At 34.0% G+C, this 7,545-nt stretch overlaps 1 long non-coding RNA gene across 1 annotated transcript; it reads left to right on the forward strand.

Annotated features, from left to right (window-relative positions):
* The first annotated feature begins 837 nt into the window (after nt 1-837).
* On the forward strand, nt 838-3,047 carry LOC143074720 (uncharacterized). The gene is made up of 3 exons (XR_012978032.1): nt 838-1,371; nt 2,114-2,182; nt 2,945-3,047. It is a non-coding gene; the product is annotated as an uncharacterized LOC143074720 (long non-coding RNA).
* Nucleotides 3,048-7,545: the final 4,498 nt, after the last annotated feature.

The following is a 7,545-nucleotide window of genomic DNA, read 5'->3' on the forward strand; positions in this document are numbered from 1 at the left end:
TCAAAATTACAGGGAAAAAATATAACCACATTGTGCGATAAAAATAAAATAAATCTATTACAATAGATTTTCATTATACTTTCATGACCGTTAATTTTCTATTCACAAATATACAATTAAAATTGAGAATTGAAATTGGGGAATGTGTCAAAGAGACAACAACCCGACCATAAAACAGCTAAGAACAAACAACAGCACCATGTCACCAATAGGTCGTCAATGCAGAAAGAAATTCCCACACCAGGAGGCGTCCTTCAGCTGGCCTCGAAACAAATATATATACTAGTTCAGTGATAATGAACACCATACTAAACCCCAAATTATACACAAGAAGCTAAAATTAAAAATAATACAAGACTAACATAAAATTGAAAGGCATGCAGAGGCTCCTGACTTGGGACAGACGCAAAAAATTGTTTGTATTTTACAACCATGTAGTTGCTTATCCATTCGGTCATTACCTGCATTTATTGTAAATGCGTTTGTGCCAATAAAAATAATATTGTATTGTACATGTATCATGTGTATTGTATTGGATTGCTGATAATTTAGCCTATTTAGTTTCTCTCTATCTTCTTTAGTTTTTGCTCAAAAGACAAAAGAGGATAAAAAAAATTCTCATTTAAGGGCAATCACTCCTATAGATAAAGCAGGGGCGGATCCAGCCATTTTTAAAAGGAGGGTTCGTAACCCAGGATAAAGGGGGGGTTCAACTATATGTCCCCATTCAAATGCATTGATTGTCAAAATAAAAGGGGGGGTTCCAACTCCTGGACCCCCCTCTGGATCTGCCACTGTAAAGAGTGACAGTCTACTAAACTATATCAGCAACATTTGGGTCAGGATCCCTAATAGACCTTGAGATGAGGAACTCAGATGACGTAATTAAAAAAAAATATTAGTCCGCCATACAATTGTGGATGCTGTGATTTTAAAAATGGACATAAATGAACAATAAGAACTGTTTTATAGAGCTGATGTGATGAGAAAAGAAAGATGTAGATTTGACCTGAAATAAATTATTAGAAAGGACAATTTTTTTATTGAATTATATGATCAGAATTTTGGGATTATTTCATGAGGAGAGTGACATTTTTCACCATCTTCCGGGGTCCAGCAATTTGCGAAAAAAGTAATCTCACTTGCCACCCCGAAAATTTAACCAGACATGTATAAATGTATCAGCTTCGATATGAGCCATCATACATGTTCAAGTAAACGATATGGACTGAGCAACGGAGGAAAACGTTACCATTACGGCCTATGGAGAATTAATTGTAAATGTATACCCAATTAAATTAGAAGCTTAATTCCAGAAGTTTTCAGGCTGATTTATGGATGATTTCACCTTGTACACCACCGAAAATGATGGTTAGTAGTTTTTTATTTATACCTAGTTATGATAAATGGTTTAAGATAAATATTATTGATAAAGATCAGCAAAAACTCAATGAAATTTTCGCTTTTAAAATGCATTACTGGCACGGGGCTGAACACTTTTTTTAGGCACAATCATAACTTTGTTTACTTCCGAGATATCCGAAAGGAATTTGTTTACTATATTGAAAAAGGCAAGAAATAACTTTTAAATATTATTAAACTGTAAGTAAACATGACACAATATAGTCTTTGTTATGTAATTATCACTTCGGTCTACAGGAATACCTGATAATCATGGGAGATAACACACTTCATACGAGTAAAGTGAGATACATCATCGCATGTGCTTTTATCCAATGATTTGACCCCTGGTCAGTAGATATATGCAAAAAAACAGAAAACACATGTACATGTTTTAAGAAAATCATGAATTATTATTTTTAATGCACTTGAGCAAAACAAAAGATATTGTCATTTCTCAGTGAAAAAGGGGGAGGGTCAAACCTTTTTGAAAACAATATTTCTGCACCGATTCAACTATTAAGCTAGTTAGCTACTACCCATTGCTTCTAATATAAAAGGTTTAAATGAAGGTTACTAAGCCACAAGGGAGAAGCATTTGTCTTTCTTTGTAATTAAACTTTCAAGAAATAGATTTTTCTCTCTCAATAATACTTATGTATTTAAATCAAATGATAACACAGCCTGAGTAATTTTTTTTGTCTTATTTCAGTTCCAGACATATCATTACTTTTTAACCTGAGATGGCAAACTAGAGGTTTTAAAAAGTCCTGAATAACTGGTAAGCATTTTGTTTTGTTAGGCAAGCTCTAAATTGTTTATTTATGGTATTTATGCAATTGAAATTACAGTCGGTATGTTAAAAATATGGAAATATGAAAACTGTTGCTATGGTCTTGATATTGAATGGAAAGGCTTAGTTACAGATCGTTTCGACTCAATATTTCGAGTTAAATCTTGCGGCAACTGTTTCTCACGTAACACTGCAAACTATATTTAGCACTATTTTGATCTGTCGTTATTTATTGACGCCATAATACATGTGATGTCACAATGTTTCCTTTAAAACCTCATGTGGATTTCTCACTGATAAAAGGTTTTCACTGAAATACATGTTAAAAACATTTTTTCTCAAATAGAATTATGTGAAAGGACAAGTTTTGAAAATTTGCACTATATTGCACTCTAATTATATGATAAGGATGACTTTCCCAGTAGTTTAGAGTGCTTTCCACAGTTTTAAATACCAGATTTCCACTAGTAAGAATAATTATTTTGGTGTTGGTTTTTTTATAAAATCTTCATTTTTGCATAATTTCTCTGCCAAAATGCACTTTAAGACACAAGAAAATGTTATAGAATGCTTTAACAGGGTCTGTGTATTGTAATTAAAGGTTATAATCAGAAGTTTTGTCCTTGTTTTGACTAGTGAATGTATTCTGGAAGAAATTAATTATACATACACATTGTATTCAAAATAAATGAATATAGCGACGAAAGTGTCATTGCCTTATAGTGCTAAAACAACTTTATTTTTTTTCAGAAATGGACAAAAATACACAGATTTATTCAGAATGTTATACCGATGAAGATCACATAAAAATATTTGGAAAAATCAGAAGTATTGATTTCAATATCAGGGGTTTATCTGGGTATTTTGGGAAAAAGGACCCTGGCCAGTTTTGGGAATTTTTTAACGCGGTTTTCAATGAGATTGGGAAAAACAACCAATATACCAGATGTTAGTTTTAGTGCGTTTAATTCATTAAACATTTTTTTGTTGGTGAAAATAAAGTAAGGACTACAACTTCTTTGTTTTTAAATATAACAACATGACATTTGAGTATCAAAATAATGAGTTCTAACTTCTTAAGGATTGTTACATTTTTTTGATTTTGACATGAAAATTTGTAAACTGAAATATTTTGAGTTCTGTATAAAATATATCCTGTTTCTATTTTCTTTTTTTTTTTTATATATCTTTTAGTTTTCAATTTTAGTGTTGCTAAGTCAGCTGTCACATGTTTGGTTCTTTTAATTTTCTTATTTACTGTATTTCATTTGATTGACAATAGTTATCAAAGGCACCAGGATTATAAACCCGGAATTATATACTTGTCCGTTTCCGGATTTGATCTGGTTTTAGTATTTTCCCACACTTCCTGCTTCCTGTTTATTTATGGCAGCCATTGTTTGTCAAAATAAGATTGCGAGAAGTGTGGAAGTGAAGATTTAGCAGAGAGAGAATATTTTGTTTTTGTTAATATTTGGCATCACTAAGTTACACATTGTATATAATATTGTACAGCACATAATTCACATTCACATTAGTCCGCTACTGTAAAATATAAAACCTTAAACTTAAGATTTGGTGTTCGCCGTAAACATTTTCAGAACACCCGCCATTTTTTTTTTTTTTTTCTCATCAATTTTTTTTTTCTTTTACCTGGCCGGATTCTTTTTTTTTTAACTAACCTTCTGGTAATATAAAATTATTTCTTGATTGAGAGGGATTAATTAATCGAGGTAAATCATTTTATTACATATTTCTTTATATTATAATTGAAATATCCAAACAAAGTAAAATAGAAAAGTACATTCACATTTAATTTTCTGTATTTATAGTTTAAACAGCTACACTTAAATCAGACTCGTGTGTTGGGTATCTTTAGATATACATATATCTCTATATATAAATAAAAGAAAGGTGAGAAGCAGAGTGTATGTCGTTGGCAAAATTAAAGAAGTCCTATAAAAGGCCTATCCAAATTCCCACAACACCAAGGGAATTCAGACCGATAGTTATAGGGAACAGTATAGGCGGGAGACTACGACAACAAGCATCCCTCCCATTGCACTCTGAAATACATTGGTGGTGTAAAGGAGGCAGAACAGTCGTTCAAGCGCTAGACTGGTTGAAGCAAAACCTTGATACAGAAGTGCAACTTATAACAGGCAATATTTGGTTATATATTATAATAGGGACATGTGATTTTACTGCCTTTGACAGAAAAACCAAATACATAACGCTTAAATACCAAAATACAGAAGAACTGGTTGAGCACTTAGTTAAAAGTTACAAAGAGATAATACAAATACTGAAGGGGCTATCACCAGGAAGCCAAGCAACAATAGTTGAAATACCATATTTTTCAATCGAGGCATGGAACAAAGCGCATAAGCATAAAAATCCAGAAACATTTCGTGATCAAGATCATCAGCTAGAACATCAATTACTTGAGGTTAATAAGGCAATAAGGAACACCAACCAAGAAAACCAACACTTTTCACCAAACTTCAACATCGACTTATACAGAACATCAACCAGACAACAACGCACGTATCAAAGAGAGACAACCAGCAATAGACACGGTGAAACCAAAAGCAGAAGACTATACAACCTAAGCCTGCTACAAGACGGGATTCACCCAAATATACACCTTACAAAAGCCTGGCTTATGAAACTGACCAGACAGATAACGAGAGACTGTTGGGCTAAAGATAAAGAAGACAAAGATACCGACATCAATAATAATAGTTAGGGAGTACTTGGATGTATTAGACTGATAATTTGAGACAGCACACAGGATAACAGGTTAGTGTGGGTTGTCCGCGCTATACCACAGGTTAATTCAGTGTGCCTATCAAATCCGGTACTATATAAGGTTAGTGTGGGTTGTCCGCGCTATACCATTGAAATATTATTTCGATTCTGCTAGTAGGACAACAGGTCAGTGTGGGCTGTCCGCGCTATACCATAGGTTGTCTGCTAGCAATAAAATCCTCTTTCTAAAAGATACAAATACTTTCAGTCATATAACATAAAACTACTCCCTGGCTATTATTACTACAGGTGTACAAGATGCAGGTACAGAAATTCAGAAAGAACCTTTCCACTGGAGATCTTCGTCCAAGTAAAATTACTACAAGATCATATACGCTAGATAGGGAAAGCGCTATTCAGAAAAAAATTAACGCATGTCAAAAAGAACATCTGAGATTTGAACTAAAACCAGGTAAACATTTTGTAATAGAACTAAGCACTGGAGCATATGAAACGGTGAAAAATGAAATACTAAGCATTTTGCAAAGACCCGAAATAGCCGAGAACTTAGTAACCTTACCAATCCAGGATGGAATAGAAAAATCAGGGTTAACAGTGGATTCATGCTATAAAGTGTATAACAAAAAACTGAACGGAGATGCTGGTAGTCTATTAAAATTTACAATCAACTTATATCATACAACCTGTAAAATCAATGTAAATGGAGGCAGGATTGATATTTTTATCAACAATATATTTGACCAAATTTGTGAGAAATTGAGAACTAAATATAGAGACATCAACATTCTTAACAACAGCATTCACTCATATTTATCTCAGCTAAAAAGTTCCTCCTCAAATACCATACATAGAGCTATAAAACAGGAAGAGAACGAAAATGAAAATAAAGTAAAGGAAATAATCTGTGAAGAGGAATATGTTTCCCCACTTAAAGTGAAGGAAGGAAACAATGCTGATACAAACCAAGCTATACTGGGAACGATTAAGAATAATCAAAATATAAAGGAAAGAAACAAGGCAAGTAGCTCTCCGTTGAAAACAGATACAAATAATACACCTGACAATTTTATGTGTCCATGTTGCAACAGATACGTAGAGGAGGGAATAGGATGTGATAGATGTGATTATTGGTATCACTTCCAATGTGAAAACCTTACTAGTAAAACTGGAGAAAAAGAATTTATACACAAAGACTATATATGTACCCTTTGTAACGATGATATTCTCTATGATGCAAGGAATCTAGTGGAATCTGAACCAATAGTACAGGAAGATGAAGTCTACAATACAGAAGAGAAACAAAATGAGAGGCAACATACTGAATATCAGGGTGAAAATGAAAGAGAAATAGAACCTGAAGATATGGAAGAAACAGAACTTAAAACATGCATACCAATCATGCCAACTGGTATAAAAAACAGTATAAATCAAGAGTCAGAAAAGAATGAGCAAAGAATAGAAGAGAGAATAGACTCTAATTTAACTATGCCATGTATACCAAATGGGAACCCATCAAAACAAGTGCATGGGATAACCCCTACGCAACAAGGAGTAAAGAAAAATCATAAAGGAACTAAAAACAAGAATGACAAGGAAGAAATAATAACAGCTCAAAAAACGAGAATACTGAATTTAGAAAATGAGATCAAACATATGAAGACAGTGCTTGACACAATTGTTCAAAGAGGAGAAAACAAGGTTAATGAACAACCATCAGTTCAAGGCACCACAGAGACAAATGAACAAAGTGATACTCAACATGCATTTCAACAATTGCAGAGTCAAATGAAAGAGATGATAATGGAAAACCGTCTGAAAACAATAGAAAACCAAATGATCCAGAATATGTGCATGCAAACAGCTATTACCACACAGATGGCATTACAAATAAGGAATTACAGCCCACACCCATGTGGAATTCAACAAAGTATGCCAGGAGCTGTACCTCATATACCACCAAACCCAATGCAGCACTATACACATCTACCACAAGGATTACCAGGAATGGTACCTCAGATACCACCAAACCCAATGCAGCACTTTATGCATATACCACAAGGTATACCAGGAGTTGTGCATCAGATAACACCAAATACTTCGCAGCACTACATGCATTTACCACCAAATCCAGTGCAAACAGGCATGTATATACCACCCAATCCATCACAAAACTTCATGCATATACCACCAAATCTAGGGCAGAATGTGCATCTAAATCCTACACACAGATCTATGCATATAGCACCAAACCCAGTGACATTGCAAAGGCAAATGAATATACCATCAGCATATCATCTCCCCACAATGTATGGAATACCAACAGGAACCTACAATCCCCTTAGTGCAATGAATGCTGCAACGCAGAATACACATGCCACCTTGCCTCATCCTCCTGAATACAGCAGACCAGTCACGATCAACAGACAACAAATCCCGCATCATATGTCACAGAACAGAGATGAGATACGGATAAAGCCGCAGCAGTTAATACAGCAAGAACCTGTTCCACATAACTATAACATGAGAGAAGAATTCGTACGAAATCCAAATGACCATTTGAAGGATGATAAAACAAACAG

This window comes from Mytilus galloprovincialis, chromosome 5 (assembly GCF_965363235.1).
Source record: "Mytilus galloprovincialis chromosome 5, xbMytGall1.hap1.1, whole genome shotgun sequence".
Lineage (NCBI taxonomy): Eukaryota > Metazoa > Mollusca > Bivalvia > Mytilida > Mytilidae > Mytilus > Mytilus galloprovincialis.